Source organism: Caretta caretta, chromosome 11, assembly GCF_965140235.1.
Source record: "Caretta caretta isolate rCarCar2 chromosome 11, rCarCar1.hap1, whole genome shotgun sequence".
NCBI classification, from domain to species: Eukaryota; Metazoa; Chordata; order Testudines; family Cheloniidae; genus Caretta; species Caretta caretta.
In genome coordinates this window covers 50,909,134-50,930,863 of record NC_134216.1, presented here as the reverse complement: position 1 = coordinate 50,930,863, position 21,730 = coordinate 50,909,134, and the positions used below count along the sequence as shown (strand labels likewise).

Sequence of the window (21,730 nt, the reverse complement as noted above, 5' to 3'; positions counted from 1 at the left end):
TCATGCTGTTGAACATAGTCCATTTATTTCTTTCACTCAAGTTGACTTCAGATTTTTTTTTAAACTGCCATTATGTCTACTACACAGAGATAAATCTCTTAAGTGGTTTCAATGATTTCGTATCAGCATTATTTCTGCTCTTCATCTGACTGCTATTCAGACAATGTAAGAGCATCCAGTAAAGTAATTCAGGATCCGTAGTGATCCTGCATACTTCTAACTCCGTTATCATTAATGGGCATTATTCATGTAAGCCTCCCATGTACAATCATAAGGTTTCATCTCTAAATTAAGGAGATATAATTTGATTAAGCCTTAAAAAACTTGTCTTAAGTATTACAGGTACATCATCCCTCAGTTTCATTCCAAGTGCAGTTTAAGAGAGCTTACATTATGTTATCAAATACTGTATATATCTTCTGGAAAACACAAAGTTTTAAATAGCATTTGAAAACTTCATAACATCCTTTAATACAGTCAAGTGATATAACATTTGGCTTCTAAATTTTCTGCATTTTCCCCTCCCACACTTTTCAATCAGTCTTTAGTATACAGGTCATTTTATTGTTGTTTGCCACATGGAGTCATGGTTCTCTGTTCCTAACTTTTTAGTGGAAATGGTTATGAAGCTGGATGACTCAGTGCAGAAGTAAAGTCCATGATCTCTTTCCTCTGTAGGTCATTGTTTGAAACCTAGACAAGGCTGGTAACAACTGAAAATCTTACCATCTAAAGTTTTTTGTTTCTTTTTTCCTAAAAGGCAGTATATCTGTAATATGTTGGCAGAAGCCTTGCTTCAGCTCTTGGTGGGCACCACACAGCCTACAAAAACTATCCCACATGGTACCCTTATTGGTAATTTTGGCAAATAGGCGAGGACTTAATGGGCATGGAGACTGAACTTCAGTGAAAAATAGATGGTTCTGTGTTCATTCAAACCTTGGCTGAGACTCCAGTGAAGGTCTACGACATATATCCTTTCCCCCTAATCCCTAAAGGACTCCCACTGAGACAAGATCAATAGTAATACTGGCCCAGAGAAGGGGAAGCCTTCTCTTGTCTGATCTGACAAAGGATCCCAGTTTGAGTCTTGGTTGCAATGAACAGGCTGCAATGGCGTCAATGAACATGCATACGCACAAATATGCAGAGGGGTAACTGGTTAAACATGGCTTTTGACTGGCCTCTGTTTGGCAGTTGTAAGATTGTCAATCTTGTATGCTATCCCAGCATAAAATTCACTTCCAATATTTTTTAAAGATGGCTAGGATACCACCAGTAGCTGATAAACTAGAAAGGAATAAAAGAAGATGTTTTTTGTGTAACATCTTTAATACCAGACAAAGAACAGACCAATATATGGCCTGCTATAGAAGCAGATTGGTTTCCTAACGCACTCTTAATTTCAAAGATTTCCTTGAGACAGAAACAGATCTTTGAAAACTGGGTCACAGGCCATGGAAATATATTATTTGCTGCTGCAATAAAAAAAAAAAAAGGAAGGCTCCTACTGTACTGTAGAATGCATAATTAGCACATAGTCTTTGGGCTTGATTCTCCTCTCACATGGGTGCAAATGCGGATTCGCTGAAGTCAATGGAGTAAGCAATGTGAACAGCTGCAATAAGCGAGAGGAGAATACAACCCTTTCTGTCTAAGACAGTTGTAAGGACTTAGACTCTTATTGGAAAGATCTTGGTACATGTTCGTGTTTGTTTCAATATAAGTCCTTACCACCAAACTGCCCCCAAAGACTCTTTATTCACAGAAGAATTCCTCTGAAGTAGGATTTTTACAAGGTTCATTTAGCTGCCTTGTGGCTTCCTTCTTTGGGTCTCTTTCTCACTTCTGCAAATCTTAGTTGAGCAGCCAGAGTCTTTTGAAAGGTCAGCAACTGCTGTAATAAAAACACTTGTGTCATAAATATAAAGGGAAGGGTAAACACCTTTAAAATCCCTCCTGGTCAGAGGAAAAACCCTTTCACCTGTAAAGGGTTAAGAAGCTAGGATAACCTCGCTGGCACTTGACCAAAATGACCAATGAGGAGACAAGATACTTTCAAAGCTGGGGGAGGGGGGGGGGAAGAGTTCTCTCTGTCTGTGTGATGCTTTTGCCGGGAACAGAAAAGGAACAGAGTCTTAGAATTTAGTAAGTAATCTAGCTAGATATGCATTAGATTCTGTTTTGTTTAAATGGCTGATAAAATAAGCTGTGCTGAATGGAATGTATATTCCTGTTTTTGTGTCTTTTTGTAATTTGAGGTTTTGCCTAGAGGGATTCTCTATGTTTTGAATCTGATTACCCTGTAAGGTAGTTACCATCCTGATTTTATAGAGGTGATTCTTTTACTTTTTTCTTCAATTAAAATTCTTCTTTTAAGAACCTGATTGCTTTTTCATAGTTCTTCAGATCCAAGGGTTTGGGTCTGTGTTCACCTATGCAAATTGATGAGGATTTTTATCAAGCCTTCCCCAGGAAAGGGGGTGTAGGGCTTGGGGAGGATTTTGAGGGGAAAGACGTTTCCAAGCAGGCTCTTTCCCTGTTATATATTTGTTAGACGCTTGGTGGTGGCAGCTATAAAGTCCAAGGGCAAAAGGTAAAATAGTTTGTACCTTGGGGAAATTTTAACCTAAGCTTAAAAATAAGCTTAGGGTGTTTTCATGCAGGTCCCCACATCTGTACCCTAGAGTTCAGGGTGGGGAAGGAACCTTGACAGCTTGATTTCCAATCTGGATTGCTTACCTTAACACACAGTGAATCAGTTGGAATATCTCAAAACAAGGCTGTGAAGCTGAGTAATGCTTAGTAATGTTTTTACAAAATTATCAGACTTTGGTTTCCTTAAACTTAGGACAAATGCCAAAAAGCGGTTTACATGTTCGCAGGGTTCATAACTTTGGCTTAGAAAGTTCTGACAGAACAAGTACATTTTGGGATTCTTTAGACATTTGTAGATAGAACTGTATGTTCTTTGTTTTTTTTAAGTCAAAAGTTTAGAAGATTTCCTGGATAAATTCCTTTTGTGATTCTTTTGCTTTGCATTTAGTTTCTTATATAATATACTGTATCTAATTATCTGTTCATTCATATTCTATCATCTTTGTATTCCTGCAAGACATTTCCATGGGATCTTTATTTTTAAGCTTTTTATGCTGGCATTATATTGAAAGAGACACCAGTGAGATTATGAAATGACAGGACAGGTCTCCTCCCTGGAGAAGCAGGTCCTATAATCCTGTACAGAGCTGGGCTCTGCAACCTTTTTGTTTTCTTTTTCCAGTTGTCTGCTGTTACCTGCATGTAAGAACAAATCCAGGAGCCTTGGAATTGTTGGAAGAAATGGCCTCATGCCGTGGTTCTTGGAGGTGTGAAGAGGCATTGCAGAAAGTACTTCAGTGAGGCTAGCCCTTGCTCAGAAATTGAGAACTTTCCACTGATTCATTATTTAGGGTGGCATAGACTGACTTTCGCATAGGCTTGCAGGTGATATAGAGAATACTGTTTCTGTTCCTTAACTCTCTTTTCAATACTGTTCTGTCTTTCTGCCCTCTGACCTTTTGTCCTTTCCCTGCCTTATATTTTCTCCCTTCCATCTTTCCTAAATCTAACCTGTGTTTAACCTTTCCCTGCCATGGCTACTAGAACGCTGGTTCTCACTGAGATGATTTAGCTCTCCTGATGCCAGCAGTTGCTTGCAAAAGGTCAAATTCTACCTCTTACACCTTTTGTGAAGTGAGTGAGGTTGTACAAGGGGTAACTGAAGGCAGAATTTAGCTGAAAGATTTAAAGGTGATGTTACCTTGATGCTGTTTAGGAACAGTTAAAATTAGGAGTGGAAGATGTTTCACTCACAGCTAGAGAGAAGACCAGGAAACCATCTTAAAAACAAAAAATATTGCACATAAATCTTAATATATACAATTGGACCAGTTTCCAATAATTGTTGGAAGGGACTGTCTTACTATATTTGTGCAGTGCCTAGCACAATGGGGTCCTGATCTCAGATGGGGTCTCTAGGTGCATAAAATAGTTGCATATTTTGTGTTTCTTATTTCTACTTGTAAAATGGTTCTTACTGTGTTCATATTTCCTTATAATTGAGTTAAGTTTCTTCTTCAAAGCATCCCAGCATAAGAATAAACCATGACATTGCATTGGCCTTTTCTAGGTTTTCTTCTATTTGAAGTGGCGTATTTGTGGACTAAGGCAGGAGTTTGCTTTTGGGAAAGAGACAGAGAAGAAACTTTATCCTTAAAGTTTCATTGGTTTGAAAGCACAACATCTGCTATACTCTGAACCTGCTTCAGTACTAATGTCACTGTAGGGAGATCTCTTCTTCTAAATCAGTGCTGCTCTTATCAGTACATGTCAGAAAGATTTGTAGCATTTGGGTAACCAAAGGAAAATTGAGCGATTTAAAAGCATGTTAGAGGAAAAAGTCTGAGAAAACCAAGAACTTATTAATCTTAAAAATCTAATACATTGGACCTCAGGAAAGGACTAATTAGGGAATCAAAACAAATGTTAATTTTCTTTGAAGATATGTTTGGTAGCCATGAGGCGGCCTCCAGTCCTACAAGCTGATCCCCATAGACTCTGCAGGGACTGGCCCACATGGAGCAGCTTGTAGGACTTGGGGCTAGGTTTGTATGTGAAGGCAATTCCATGCTATAAAGGGAAGATTTAGGGCCTGATCCTGCCAAATCTCTGGCACGTCCCTTACTTTACTCACAGGAGCAGTCTCATTAATTTAAATAAGAATGCTTTAGTTCTGCTGAAATTAGAGTAAAATTTGAGCTTGTAACAGAAATCTAGTTAGGACTGAGGCTCTGGAGACACTAGAGTTCCTCTATAACAGGGGTGGCCAAACTTACTGACCCTCTGAGCCAAATACGATAATCTTCAGAAGGTTGAGAGCTGGGCGCACCTGCTGGGGATTGGGGCTTCAGCCCTGCAGAAGGGTCGTGTACCTAGGGTCTTCTGCCCTACAGGGAGGGGGTCTTGGGGCTTCAGCCCCACAGGAGGCATCTGCCGGGCCTCAGGGCTTTAGCCCCGCTCCCGCTGAAGCACCCAGCCCCAGCAGGTGTGCCCCACAGGGCTGAAGCACTGAGCCCCAGCAAACTCCTCCTGCAGGGATGAAGTCCTGAGACCACCCTTTCCGCTGGGCACAAGTCCCTAGCCCCACCATCCCGCCGCAGGGCAGAAGCCACAAACTCCCCTCCCACCTATCTGGAAGTGGAGAATGTGGGGGCATGATAGGCTCCACGAGCCACACTTTAACTGTAAAAGAGCCCCGGTTTGGCCACCCTATAATTATGCCCTATAATTATGGCTGTCTTCTTCAGAAAACTTCATTTTTTAAAGTTTCAGATATAGATATTTATAAATATTATTTATGAATTCCTGTATACTTACTATGGTGTTATATATCCCCTAAGCACACATTAGGCCACCTGATTATAGATCTGAGCTTTTCCATAAGCACTATGACTGTGTCACTTATTGAGTCTACTCTAGAGGAACCCAAGGGTACTGTATACAAGTTGTAGTCAGATGTAGGACATGTATTTTTTCTTAAGTATTGAGCTATGCTAAATAACTACTATATTACATAAATTTAACCTTGTACTGATTATACTGTATGTCAAAGGTGATGTCTTTTTATATGGCCAGAGCATAGGTAGTAGCTAAGGAATGTATGCTTTAGTTATCCAAAAATGATTTCATTTGCACTCTTCATGTTTTAGTTTCCAGGATACTCATGATATGAGCAGACATAAGGACGTTAATGTAAACCACTTCTAAGGCTAAATTTATTTACTTCCATCCCTTGGAAGCACCTGTTACCTTGGCCAAATAGTTATGGTTGATGCATTTTGTCACAAAGGCCTATGAATTCACTCCCTTCATTCATAAAGCTGGTCTCAAACTTCAGTGAGCCTCCACTTCCACGATCTTTGTCTTCCTGGAATGGAAAAATCCTGCATAGAGGATCATCCGCAGTCTGAATCTTTGATTTCAACTTTGTTTTCCAAGATCTAACATTCTTGAAAAATACTTCAATCACAAAGACACTGAACCTCACGTTTAAAGTGAGTTTTTATTCACATGATGGCAGTTAGAGTAAATTTGAAATATGAACATTTATAGCTCCAGCAAAGATTTTGCCATACAGCAAGAGTGGTTGGGGAGGAAAAGAATCTCAGCAACCTGTCTCCACTGACCCTACTTTATAAGATAGTCTCAGAGGGCCAGTTCCTGTCAGAGAGGAAAGTGCTGCTTAAGTCAGTGTAAACTGCACCATTCTCAAAGGTTGAAACATGTCTATTTCAAACTGAAGCTACACAATCTCATTGCTATTGACCTATCTCCTCTCATCAATATAGTGTCTCATTATCTTTTACCTAAAAGTAGTACTTCAGTAGAGCAGTAGTAAAAGCCCCCACTATCACCAAGACCTTATACAGCACCGAGTTCCATGCTGAAATAGTGCTGTAGGCAAACTAAACCTAATCAGCTCATAGTAAAACAATCTGATTAGCAAAGAATAAATCCTGGTTATAATAACCTTCAAATTGTCTTCTGGGATTCTCCTTCCAGTGTTGTAGTTTTCCATGCAACTGTATGAAATCTATCCCTTTATTTGAAGTGCCTGTATAATGTTGTCCTCCCCCTTCTGGGGTATAAGGTGTGATCTCCTAAAATGGTTGTCCCAATAACTCTTCTAAAAAGCCCCTTCTTTTGATACTCTCTCTTTCTCAGGCAATTTTCCTCCTTCCTTTTGTCTCTAAACTTTTCCAGTATGTGATCTATTTCCATGACCATAAAATCCTCCTCCCCCACCCCGCCCCTTGGATCTCCTTCAATCTGGCATTTCTCTTTCTTGCTCCTCTGAAACCAAAGATGCTAATGACATTTTACCAGACAAATCTAAAGGTCTCTCTTCTTTCCTTGTTCACTTAGAAATTTCTGCTGCCTTGGATGGAGTTATGTTTACACCCTACCCGTTTCCTTGCCGAACATCTGTCTTGACTACTACAACCTCTGATTCATGGATGACATCTACTCTTTGCCTTACAGTTCATTGAAAATGTCACTACCAAGATAACTTCCCTCCTCCCCAGCTTGGATAACAGCTCTGCTCTTCAATATCTATATTGGCGTCCTCTCTTTTTCTGCACCTATTAACCTAGCTGACATGTTCATAGCATACCATACTAGTCTGAGGGCTATTTCTCCAGCAGCTGTGAAGTGCAAACAAGATTCCCTTGCAAAGCAATTTGATTTTTTCATTTTAGTGCTGGCTATCCATTTAAAATATGGACCTTCACTCCAGTAAATAATATTTTTATTAAGGATAATTATTCTACTATTGATTTTATACTATGGTATCGATACGACTATGATCAATTTGGCTCGAGTGACCAGACTTTTTTACTCCATAGACTTACCCTGCATTCGTCCGAAAAATATGTTACCCTTCAGTCTGCCATTTTCCGCACTGGCCAGATACAGACAGTTGAGAAGTGCACATCCCTTTGGTTCAGGGGGTGTGGGTCAGGTACAACCAATGACACACACACACACACTTGTGCCTTTGCCTTTTTCTCTGGTCTGACGGCCGTGTTTTAGAACAGACCAACCAATCAGGGTGGGCCACATTGTTTATGTGGTTGCCCTCATTGTATAATTGATGCATAATTAATTTTTAGGTCTATCTATTTTTTGTAGCCAATTAGATTTTGAATGTGGGTAATTTTGGATTGATAAGTACATAGGAGTCAGCATAAATCACTATCTGGTCACCTCGTTTCCTGACCATAAGTCACAAGCATAAGCTTTATTTTTGCAAGGCTTGCATTTTGCAGAATACGGAAGTTAGAGGCCTAACATTTGCAATACTTCTATTATGTCAAGCTTGACATGACAGTTGTTCAATTTATTCACACTTAGATTACCTTAGTCTCTTAGATTCACCTCTGAATTTGGCCCACTGTGTCCAATATGGCTTCTTCCTATTGTCTTTGTCTTTAGTGGCTGCCATGAAAGTTGAGCTAAGTGCTGGCAGGTAATGTATGATTACTACATGATGCTAGCCAACATTGTCACTTGTTTGCCTCTGGACAAAAAGATTTTCACTTTGTCACTCTTAAGTACAGAATGAAAATTCATCTTTGAGAAAACCCCTGTTGCATATGAATCAAGTCCTCTTTTTAAATGAATATAACGTAGACAATGCCTTCTTATAAAACAGACTATATACCCCATAAACATTCATTAGGACACAAGAAAAGTAGTCAAAATGTAATGTATTTCAAGCCTATAATATTTCATAATTTTTATTTCATTTTAGAAAAATCCATTGTTATATTGAGACAAATCCTAAATGATTAAACTAATGAACCCTAATGAAACTAATCCTGCTTCCTTCTGTAATGTGTTTACAAGTAAAATTAAAGAACTGCCAACTGATTTATTCTGCCAAGCAAATTGTCCAGCCACAGTGCTATGTAATGAAATACATCAGTCTTGTTTGAAGCAGGAGCAGAAATTGGAGATCAAGCCTGTTGGAAAGACGATGATCTCAGACTTTTCAATTAGTAAACGGATAAGAGAAATATTCCCTGAGGCAGTGGTTCTCAACCAGGTGTCTAGGGATCCCTGGGGGGTTGCGAACAGGTTTCAGGGAGGCCACCAAACAGGACCAGCTTTAGACTCGCTGGGTGAAGCCCCACTGCATGGGGCTGAAGCCCTGAGCCCTGCCACCTGGGGTTGAAGCAGAAGCCTGAGAAACTTAACTTCTCATTGCCCCCTGTGGTTTGGGCCCTGGGCAATTGCTTAATGCCAGCCCTGGCTTTTATATGCAGAAAACCAGATGATGTGGCACAGGTGGGCCATGGAGTTTTTATAGCATGTCGGGGGGAGGTAAGGTGGGGGAGCTCAGAAAGAAAAAGGTTGAGAGCCCTGCCTGTTGTTTCCTCATCTCGGGTGGAATAACCCAAGATGCAGCAAAATATAAATGGTGCTATAGCATGAAATGCTAAAAAAGGAAGAGTGCAAAATGAGACCTAGAAGTAAGTAGGAACTATTAAGAAGAAGAATGTAATTCAAGTAATAAATTAGAATTTCAAAGTAAACTTCATTGTCCCTATGCATTCTGGGAAAAAACATTAGATCATTCTCAAAGAATTAAAAGATAAACCTTTTTTTAATTAAAAAGTTTGTAAACAAAGCGAATAATAAGAACATGAGACTAATAAGAATATTCACAATACAATTAATATGATCATTCTGCTGGAAAGACTCTTTTCAGTTTTAATGCATTTATTCTGTCTTTTGGCCGAGAAATTGGTGAGTATGCACTTCTAAGGATAAGAATATACCTATATTTCTTAATGTATGGATCGCTGTACACAATTTTGTTCATGAAAAACTGATGCCAGAGACCAAGGCTTGCACAAAAGAATCCTTTGCATTAGGGTGTTCTCTTATTTAAGTAGCCACTTCAGAGTGTCCCATTTGAAGCTGGTGGGCTGCTTCATCAGGAAAGAACCGGTGCCATGACTCAGGTTGTTCCAGGCCCTTGTCTTGGGGCACAATTTATTATTCAAAACCCCATGAAGGAACACAAAACAAAACCATTCCCCTGGCTAACGCGGGTGGCAGTCCCAAGAGGCCTTTCCTGCTTTTCCTCTCTCAATGTCCTGAAGGAAGTCATACCTAGGCAACCTTTAATCCTTTCCTGGCTGTTACACCAAGGTTTCTAGTACAACTTTTTTAGGTCTTTGGTTAGGGCTTGATCCTGCACCCGTTGAAGTAATGGCAAAGCTCTCATTGATTAAATGGTGCAAGATCAGGCCTTTTAAGATCACTTTTACCGGGCAGCCAATTTTTTTCTGCATCCTTTGGATGGTTACTTGAAGACAAGTTTCACCATATGTTGCATGCTCATGTAACTTGCATTCAGTTACAGTAATTTAGCCTCAATTTAGCATGTTGCATAAGTTTAAGCATCAGTGGGCCTACTCACTAGTTTAGAGGTAGAAAAGTGCTTAAGTACTTTGCTGAATCAGGGCCAAAGTATGTACAGTATTCTTTCTTCTTTTTCCTTTCTATGTATTTCATAAATATTCAATTGGTTTTGTAACACTGCAAAAAAGTAAACAGTCTGAAGAGAGAGGTGCCTGTCACAGTGTCACAACTTTATAATAACTCTCTACAAAAAATGAGAGCTCACCGTGCAGACAGTTTTAACAAATAATGATGAGGGGGGAGGATTCTGTGACCATTGGCTTTCAGCTCCATGAGGAACTACCTTGTACTGTAAAATCATTGGCCCAAACTCCCTCCAGTTCTCTGTCCCCTTTTTTGGTGCTATAAAACTTCCCTAAATGGGTAGGAGGGATTCCAAGGCAATGTAGAGCTGGTGTAGGCCTCCCTCCAGATTTGCATTTCCTTCCTCCAGTCACGCCCAATAGAGCTATGGATCTAGGCCATTAAGAGTTTATTTGGGGTTGGTGTGTGATATTTGTCATTGACAATTCCATAACTTTTGACTAGCATATACATTTTGATTATCAAATTGATAAAGATGTATTATAGTGCAGCCGTGTCCATTGCTGGCTCGACCTCTGGTGGCCCCTCAGACAGCTTGTGCATTTCCTCTGGTAGGATTGCAACTGGATGGCCCCCAACCACTAATGATAGTAGGGCCAGGATAGGATAGAGTTGCAATGTAAACACATACATATGAGTGTTTAAATTCTACAGTTATGTATCTCCACTTGCTGTAAGTGCTTCAGGGCAGAGATTATCTTTTTTGTGTGTTAGAACAGTGCCTTGCAAAATGAGACTGGAGCAACTAGGTGCTACCACAGTACAAAAAATAAATAGTAACATAATAACAGCTCAGCTGACATGAGAAGAAGCATCAAACTCACTGTCTTATTCATAATATAGTCCACATGAAGGATTGATTTTTATGGATTACTTATCAAAGAAAACCTTTGTCAAATGAATATATCTAGTGTAGAGTGGCAGAATATTCATTTCAAAGGTTCATTTTTTCACTTGATTAGAAATTTATGGTTAGTACAGCTGGCTGATAGATTATTTTGTGTGTGTATGTCCTGTAAAAGCATAAAAATCAGTATTTTCCAGAGCCACTTGAATGATAAAAAGAATTACATCGTGCATTTTATTTCCCAATTGAACTTTACCTTTTAAATGAAATTAGACCCAGTCTTAAAACCATTGAAGTCAATGGGAGATTTGCCACTCACTCCAGTGACCGCAGGGCTGGACCTATCACGTTACTGAGTACTTATCAATTAACAGTGTCTTTTATAATCAGACTGTATATTCAAAATAAATGAAGTTTAACCAGATAATAGGCAATATGTGGTTTTGATCAGAAGGTATATAAAGACTCTGAGTGAAAAATCCTGACCCCACTGACATCAATAGCAAAATTCTTATTGACTACAATGGGATCAGGATTTCATCCTATGTGACGATATGGTATAAAGCCTGTATCATCAGGGGGATGGGGGTGACTGCATTATTCACTATTATTATTTTGAGTAATTGGTAAGCAAAAATGTCTGAGCCATCCTCTTTAATGGACAGGGTAATCTTTTCCCCATTCACTAATGACAAATGCTTAGAGACAAGGTAGGTGAGGTAACATCGTTTATTGGACCAACTTCTGTTGGTGAAAGAGACAAGCTTTTGACCTACACAGAACTTAAGAGATTTGGCTTAAACTTCAAAACAAAAGAATTGCCTTTGGACTGAGAGACCAAGCATGGAAACCTTTGCTCCAAAGGACAATTTCTGAGAAAGCTGTGAAAGATTCAAAAGAGGCGCTTAGAATGGAAGTTAGAATGTAACCTGAACTACGGCTTTCTCTCCAATAAAAGCTATAACAAACTGTCTGGAAGCACATGGGCAGTCCCTCTTGCCTATAGAAATCATTGAGACTCTGCAGGTGCCCATCTGTTCGTATTCAATTGCAGGGTCAGAACTTGTATTGAGAAACAACAACCAAATTTTTTAAAAAGTGGCTACTTTCAAGGCTCACAAAAAAGATGGAAAAGTGAGAAATTTAAACCAGCCTTTTGTCCTAACTGTAATATGTTTGTCTTGTGCTGACGACGCATAAAAGATCAGTAAATCTTATTATTTCTCAAACTTCGCTACAAGCATGCCCCATTGTACTAACAAAAAGTGAACGAATAAATAAAAAACGCACGTTTTCCCCATCACTCAGAAGAAAACCAGCTTACTCCTACCACTAGCAAGCCTTTATTCTCAGCTGCAGCAAATTAAAATATATTCTGTGCTGCTGATCTGCTTGAGTTCTCTTGGTGGTTTTTGTAGAATGAATCTCTGCCATTTGACAAAAGTACAGTCTGCTTAATGCATTTGGAAACAATTATGAAGTGAAACTTGTTTCCTACATGAAATAATGAGAATCTTCCCTAAGTTGATTCAGACTGGAGCTGTGTTAAGACTGGCAGCTACAGATTTGTACAGATCTTTTTTTCCATTTTGGATCTAAAGCGCTTTCACCCCACTGAGATTCAGTGGGAGTTGTGAAATCTGGAAAACTCATCTGAAACACTGAAATTATGCATGGTTTCCACCAAGCCTATAAAATTGGGAGCTTCCCCAACTTCCTTCAGGATCATTTCTCCCACAGGCCCAAGTTTCTGATTTTTCTTTGACTCTCCACCTCCCGTGCCCCAAGACAGTGATTGACTAACCAAATTGAGCCCTGTGATTCCATATTCAGCCAACAATCTCAGCCTTATTAAACACAGAGAAAATGTATCCACTTCTCAGTTACAGTAAATGGGGTAGAAATGTCTCCCCATTTGGCATAGAGTCAATATAAGGAATGTACAAGCTCTGCTTCCAGCCCCAGCATAAAGGGCGTGTCTGACATAAGTACTAGGTAGATGGAGAGGACAGGGCTATTCTCTACTTACCAGACCCCATAGGGAATCATAGGAAGCAGAGTATATATTAGAGTAGCCTTGAGTCTGCTCTGAATTACAGCTGGGCCTGGCCTTTTGTTTCCTGTGTTGTATTGAAAACTGTAAAAACTACAAGCCATCACTTTAAAACCTAAGGAATTTACTGTTCTGCTTGCAGGGTAGGGGTTCTGTAAGAAAGCACACAATCCAGAGTCAATATGCAGAAAGCCAGCAGAGTAAAGTGTAAAGAGTAAAGTGTGTGTGTGGGGGGGGGGATGAGTTCTGACTCTCTGTTTTAGGGAGCAGCCTGCTTTGTCTCTCTCTGTTTTGGGGTTCATGTGTGTTATTCTGAATACTAAGAAATAAAGTAGTAGTATGGTACAATCTCCAGTGGGAGTCTTTTATGTTTCCATCAAAATTCTCTGTGTGTATGCTGTGAACAGAACCCTTCCCTCATTCCATTCCTGCCCCAAGTGCAGGAAAATGATATGCAACAATGTGACCAATCACAGTGTTCACACATCGTTATGATTGGTTCAGCTTATGCACAAAGCTGTCTGTGAGATCAGAGAATTTGCTTGAACAGAGTCAGAATGGTGATAGCAAACCATCACATCAAGAATGAGAGACAGATTTTTAAAAAATCAAATATAAATTCAATGGTCAGTCGTACACATTTCCAAAGAAAAAGCAATATCAGACTCCCATCTTCCTAAGCGTGGGGAGAAGAGTTAAGGTAGTTTTGACTGTTTTAACTCTGAATTTCTATACTTTCAAATATATGTGGGTACCAGTTTCTTTATCCCCACTTCTCCACCTACAACCAGGCACTCACTTCTCATCCCCCTCTTAGTACAAATGCGAAAATTCCTCCATTTGTAAAACTAAACTCAACTTCTTTCTGAGGTTTTGAAATACTCAGCTAAATGTTTTTACCTCCTTCACTTCCCCCTCTTCCGCCCTGTTGTATGTCCTCCCCAATTCCAGCTGGGCCTGGAAGTACACCAAAAGTGTCACTAGGTTTGTTTTTTCTTGGGAGATTTCTAGCCCAGTTTGGCAGACTCAAGAAGTTTGAATAAGCATCTGTATTTCTGAATGTTTATCTGAACCAAACCCTAATTCAGAGCTGTTTAAGTGTTACCATTGCTAGGAAAAAAATCCCTAAAACAAAACCTTATAAGCGTCTGAAATTTGAGATCAGGGTTAATGAAACCATAACATAAGCTGGCTCCATTTCAAATGATTTTAATAAAACTCACATGTTTTGGTGAACAAGTTAGACTCTTTTTTTTTTTTTTTGTAAATAACAAGCCTGTTTTCTCTGTTTCAGTGCAGTTCCTAATCCCTCTGGTCATGTACGGAAAATATTTATGAATGTTGGATGTAGATTTCTGTGCAACATTGTTCTGACAAGTATTGTATGAATCTGTAAGCTATATAACATCATCGGTTAAAAGGTTTGTTCATTTTTAGAGTGCCTTTTTGGGTGTCTTTTTCTATGGAGCAGATAACACATCATTTGTCTTCTCAATAAACTATCACTGATGCAGGATGTGTGTTCATCTTCCTAGAAGATTTTTTTCTCATAAGCTCTATTTTTAAATTTTATATATTTTATTTATTTTATTAATCTCCATAATTATTTATATTATATAAATAATTATGGAGATTAATAAAATAAAACACAGACAGGTGAGCCTCAGTATTTTACATTTCTTTTATTCACAGGAATCGGTGTGTTTTATAGCTCTTTGGATTTAGAGAAAGTTACAAATCTTAAATGATATATTTCTGCCCTTAAGCTATACCACACCATCAGATTTTAAGCAGAACTCACCACTGATTTCAAGGAGTTGTGCTTTAAAACTAACAGCACACTATGGCCCCTTGTTTTGAAAATTCTGGAGGTGAATCTGAATCTTGCACATAGAGAAAATTAAATATAGTGTCATGCAGCATGACAACACTTAGAACAGACATTGCTAAAAAATATCCCATGACATTTCTAGAATCAGATGAAACTGGGTTATTTACAATCAAACTTGAGGCCTGTTATACTTCCAGTAAAGTCAAAAGTAGTTTTGTCATAGAATTCATTGGGAGAGTGGGGTCAGGCTCTCCTGGAAGTGTTCCAGTTTTTCATATGCCATCAGAAACTACGAGGTTACTTTTCATCTGCCCTCATTCTGTTACATGTAACTGAGGTTGAGCAGCTTCCTCTGTTTGTAGCAAAATATTCTCAGAGGGCAAAAAACTGCAGAAATCTACTGCAACAATGGGAGAAGCAAGTTACAATGTACAGTGCATCCATTCCAGGAGGAAAAGTGGTGTTAATAATGTGCATGGATATAACGGATGCTTCTCTGTGTCCAACGCCCCAGCTGTGATAGGGGGCAGAGATACACATTGTACTTCCTTCTAATCCTCAGAAAAAAACTTCAGAGAGAGCATCCATGCAGGGGCCACTGCCACTGGGGGAGTCTTGTAGTAGGGTTTCAATGAAGTCACATTGCCAGGGAGATGAGGGTGGTAGTGGGTGTCAGAGCCAGTGTGAGTCACTGGCCTTCCATGGAAATCCCTGGAAATCCACCAGGGTTGGGAGTACACCCTGCAGCCTTTTCCACAGGGGGGCAAACCCAGCACTATGGTGGAAAAAGAATTTAGCATGAGTGGGGATAATTTGGCCTGATAATCTTAGGAAAAGCCATAAACCAATGGTAATGTTCCCCACCTCCCAGTCACTGTCTTTAAGCAGAGTTTAAAAATGGAAATGACAATCTTCGTCATTCAGCTAATGTTTGATGGCAAAAACTTCTCACCATATGTCAAAACTCTAGCCAGACAATAGTTTAATCCCACCCTTTACACTCACACACACAACAGGTCAGTATCTTAGAAATGAAATTCACTACCATGTTTTTTTAAAATGGCACGAAGCAAAGTTTAAAACAAAAGCCTTGCCATTAAAAATGCCTTTATACTTAATGAAAAGTGAAGTGTTACTTATATTAAACAAACAAACAAACAAACAGAAAGCCTTCCTGGAAAGTACTGGGTCTGATACACTGAGGGGTTAGGCCCTCTCACCTTCCACTGATTTTGGTGGGTGTTGAGGGTACTCATTATCTTGAAGGACTGGGCCTAATGCAGGTATTGAATGGTATGGTGTTGGTACACTTTTCATAAATGGGTAAACAAAATCATCTGGCACCACAGGTAGGAAGAAAAGGAGCCTACGAAACCCCTTACAACAACTTACTTCAAGGATTCTAACCGACAGAGGCTGTCGTGTGTTTTGAATGTGCCTTAAAATTCTAATGAATTCCAATGGTTTTGAGCCATCTCCCATAGTTCCTAGAAAGGACAATATTCCACTACAGTCAATGGGAGTTTTCCTGCCTTAGTATCATGCCCCATAGAGTATTCATTTGGTTATACTAACCCTTTAAGGTCCACCCATTGTTAATTATCAACAAAATCACAATAAGCAGACTCCAAAATCTCCTGATTTTACAGTACAAAGCTATTAAAATCTCAATGTTAGGGAACCTGCCTGCTTGATTTGAAAAGCTTTAAAACAAAACAAATCTCTTCATATCTTCCTGAACCATATGGACAAACATCCCATCAATGAGCTATGAAAGCTAGCTACTTCCCTCCTCTTTCACTTTACCTTATAACTGTGTTAATCTGGTTAGCTAGATCCTGTTCACAGAAGATGTGTGCACTAGTTACTTACAAAGCCATTTGTGATCTAAAAATAGAAGTCATTAACAAGGAAATGATGGCTGTTCTCACAATAGCTTTGGTAAAAATTTCTTGAGACAGCTGTCAAGTTCCAATTTCCCTGACCTTTTTTTAAAAAATCATCTTCCTCACAGATACAATATTAATTCCACCAGCTTTTGGAGCAGACAAGTCCTACTGTTGAGGAAAGGTCTCAGCACAATGAAATTGATTCCTAGTCTGCCTGAAGGGTTGATCTCACTGAGGTGAGAGCAATGTGACAACAGCCTTTTCAGCAGGACATGTATAGTTCAGGCTCTTGAGATCTGGGTTGCAATAGTGCAGTCCTATCTTTAGCCCTGATCCAAAGCTCGCTGAAATCAATAGGAGTCTTTACGTTGACTTCTGTGGGTGTTGGATCAGACCATTCCATCATGAATTGTCAACGTGGTGATTGTGAAGAGTTTTTTCGGTGGATTGCAACCACCCTCCCTTGCTTTGTTGCTTAGATGGGTCCTGCAGCTTTTTTTCTTGTTGCAAAAGTGACAGTACAGAAAAGGAAGAGAATCACTGCCTTAGGCGCAAATCACATTGAAATCCATGTGGATTTTGCCCGACTGAGGACTACAGAATCAAATAATTGATTTAAAGGGTGTGTGTGTGTGGGAGGGGGATTCTCCCCCCACTGATTTTCAGAAATGTCCGGCACCATTTGCTAAAATAAAGAGCATCCCAACAGGCAGCACTACTATAGTACAGGAACGTAGAGAACACTACTTTCAGGAAGGGCTTGATGAGAGAGAACAACATAGGAGGAAGGAATAATGCTTGAATGTTGCTCTGTCTTAGCTCACTCTCATTTTACGCTTGAACAGCGAATGCCATTTTTAAACATTTCTCTTATTTTCCTAGTCTCTGTTGTCTTTATTTACATGCCCCAATAGTCTACTGGTAAGTGAATAGCTCTGCTTACTTCTGCATTATGAGCCCATGGTCTCTGTAATCCACGTAGGAGCATTAGAGGGAATTTTACTTTCTCTTAATCCCGTATGTGGATACGCAATTCATGTCACAATCTAGTCCTAAGCAAATATGAATATAAGAACAGCCATAGATGGTAAAAACAATGGTCCATCTAGCCCAGTATCCTGTCTTCCAACAGTGACCAATGTCAGGTGCTTCAGAGGGAATGAACAGAACAGGAAGTCATTGAATGATCCCCTGTCATCCACTCCCAGCTTCTGGCAGTCAGAGGCTAAGGACATCCAGAGCATGGGGTTGCATCCCTGACCATCTTGGCTAATAGCCATTGATATACCTGCCCTCAATGAACTTATCTAATTCTTTTCTGAACCCTGTTACAATATCCCATGGCAATGAGTTCCACAAGTTGACTGTACGTTGTGTGAAATTCCTTTTGTTTGTTTCAAACCTGCTGTGTATTAATTTCATTGGGTGACCCCCCAGGTTCTTCTGCTATGCAAAGGAGTTAATAACACTTTCTTATTCACTTTCTCCACACCATTCATGACTTTATAGATCTCTATAGTATCCCCTCTTACTCATCCCTTTTCCAGTATGAAAAGTCCCAATCTTTTTAATCTCTCCTCATATGGAAGTTGTTCCATACCCCTAATCATTTTTGTTGCCCTTCTATGTACCATTTACAATTCTAATATATCTTTTTTGAAATGGGGTGACCAGAACTGAACGCAGTATTCAAGTTGTGGGCGTATCATGGATTTACATAGTGGCATTATGATATTTTCTGTCTTCTTATCTATCCCTTGTCTAATGGTTCCTAACATTCTGTTAGCTTTTTTGACTGCTGCTGCATATTGAGCAGATGTTTTCAGAGAACTATTCACAATGGCTCCAAGATCTCTTGCTGGAGTGGTAACAGCTAATTTAGATCCTGTCGTTTTGTACGTATAGTTAGGATTATTGTTTCTAATGTGCCTTGCTTTGAGCAACAAAATGGCAGATGAAATTCAATGCTGATAAATGCAGTCACCCAGTTTTGTGAGATTCCTTTGAAACTCTTTGCAGTTAGCTTTCGATCTAACTATTTTGAGAAATTTTGTATCATCTGAAAATTTTGCCACCTTACTGTTTTACCCTTTTTTTCCAGATCATTTATGCCCATACTGCTCCCAGTACAGATCCTTGCAGGACACCACTGTTTATCTTTCTCCTTTCTGAAAACTGACCATTTATTCCTAGTTTTTGTTTCCTATCTTTCAACCAGTTACAGATCCATGAGAGGACCTTCCCTCTTATCCCATGACTGCTTACTTTGTTTAAGAGTCTTTGGTGAGAGACCTTGTAAAAGGCTTTCTGAAAGTTCAAGTACATTATATCCACTGGATCCCCCTTGTCCACATGTTTGTTGACTGCCACTCAAAGAATTCTAATAGATTGGTAAGGCATGATTTCCCTTTACAAAAGCCATGTTGACTCTTCCCCCACAAATTGTGTTAATTGCCCACCCCATGAAATCTCTCCTTATGGTGTCACCAATGGTTTTCCTGAAAAGCTAAGGTGTGATGCTGTATGATTGAAATATGACCATTATATAATTAATATTACCACTGTTAGACAATTGTGACAAACTTATACAAAATATATCATGTAAGGTATCAACAGAAAAGTTAATATTTGCTAAATATGGTTATCTTGTTTAAATCCATGTATCATCACTGTATCTGAAGTTTTGAATATTGGCTGTGTAATCTATGGTTACATGGTATGGTTCATGGAGTAACACCCACAAGATAATTTACATATGCTCTGGCCACACATTATGAATGACTCTTCAAGTTTGATGGCCCATTAGGACAGTTCATTCTAACCATGGGCCAAAGAAGAAGCCTGTCGCACCTGGTGAGCCTTCCTGTGGATGCCCCAGCCAAAATATGCATAATGGCTGCCCCTATGCATTAGCAAGCCATGTAAGGGCATGTGACTTGCTCATGTGACCCTGGACTCCATCTTGTTTTCCACAAACTGTGCTGTAAGCTCTGTTTTGGGACAGTAAAATTCCAAGTACATGGTAGAGGGTATAAAAGACCCTTGAAACATCTCCATGTTGCCTCTTTTTTGCTCGGATTCCCCGGACTGTGGATTAACAATAAAAGGAGCATATTTGAACTATGGACAGAGGACCATTGGAGTCCATTCCAATCTTTAGGAAGTTACCAGAGATTTTACAAGCCAGCAGTCTATAACATCACTGCTATAATTCTGGTATAAGAACATTGCCATTATTGTTGTACATGATCTATTAACCATTTTAACTCTCTTCTTCTCTTTTAAATAAACCTTTAGATTTTAGTTAGTAAAACCATGTGATTATTGGGTAAGATGTGAGTTATATAATGACCTGGCTATGTGGCTAATCTTCTGAGATCAGAAGCCCCCTTATTTGATTAAATTGGTTTTCAATAACTATTCACCATAAAGTCTAGTGTCTAGGTGGTGAAATAAGTGCTGGAATACCTAAGAAGACTGCATTTTTAACTTCTTGTTAACCAGTGTGGTGACTCAGAAGTTTAGTTTTGTCATTGGCTTGGTATATCTAATGATCGAATAACTACTAGTGTGGGGTAAGTCTGCCATATTTCTCAGCAGTTTGTCCTGAATCTGGCATCTTCAGCTGCGACACACTAAGGCACAATGACACAAGACTTAAGGCTATGTACCAAACATTGGCAGCAAAGGCTCTCTAAGAATGTAAAATCTGGAATATGGTTAGATGATTTTCTGAGTGATATAGGCTATTGAGATTGTTATTTGTTACTGGCTTTTGTTAAAAATGTAAGCCCACATCTTAGCTTCTTAGCATATTGAAGTGGAAATTGACATTGATATATATGATATCAGACATTAAAATGGATCGTAGTTTGTAAAATGTAGTAAGGTGCAGAGTATATTCTTGCCAACACTCAACTCATTTTTGAACTTCTAATGTGTTTAACTTTTAAAAGAAGGACCTAAAGATAATTCAACAATAAGTATTTCAAAGCCCAAACTCCTGCCATTCTTCCAGCTGTTTGCAGGAGTGAAATCTAATATTGACCAAGAGATGAAACATTCTGTTTGGTTTAAAATATGTGCAATTAACACAGACTGCAAAAGTCAGAGCTATTGCACAGCATAACAACTATCTCTTCTGCAGGGATCCACAGAGAAATATTCAGTATGGTACTTTTCCTTAGTTGCCTGAGAGATTTTTGAGGGTGTTTAATAATTAAAGAACAGAGCTTTATTGACTATGGTGCTCAAGAACAGCATCTTAAAAGGGCCAATCTATAAAAAATAGCTTTGTTTGAAAATAACATTGGGCTCCTACTGACTTAACCATATTGTACCTTTACAGTAACTTTTTTTTGTACTGTCCTATTGGTTATAACTCTTTGGAAAGAAATCTAAAAAATATTTCAAGACAGGCTTTCTTGCTTAGTGGCTTTATATATCCCAGGGTGTTTTTCTGAGGATCAGGACTGAGGATCAGGCCTGGAGTTCAATTAGATAAATGTTCTGTCCTTAAAATTTGTCTGAACACTGTGTGAAAACAAATATTAGTTACTGTGCGTAAAGGCATAGGGCCTTACAGATAAAACCTTAAATATTTGACGCTAAAATCTGGCACAGAAAATTGCAAGGGTGAAGTTAATCCAAAATCTGTTTTGTTCTTCAAGGACCCAGTCCAGTAACGCACTTAAGCATATGCTTAGTTTTAAGCATGTCCCATTATTTTTTCAGCTTGCTGCACCCAAGCCTAATTTATCCCTTTGAATCCTTCTACCAATCTCATCTACATGCCTTCTCCCATTCTGTCCCTTATGCCCATCTTGTTTGTAATATAATCACTCCCTCTTCGTTTAAATCCCTTTCTTAAAACACAATCCTTCCATTAAGCTTTCAGTAATGGTCAGTTAAACAAAGACATTTTATTTTTAAAAAGGAAAAACTGCATCATTTTGAGTTTGGAATTTATCAGGGTCTATATGTGTTTGAGTTTG

General features: G+C 39.1%; 1 long non-coding RNA gene across 1 annotated transcript in view; it reads left to right on the top strand.

Moving 5' to 3' along the window:
• Positions 1 to 21,730, top strand: part of LOC142068562 (uncharacterized) — an 80,568-nt gene that overhangs the window by 1,425 nt on the left and 57,413 nt on the right. The gene's annotated exons all lie outside the window — the stretch shown is intronic.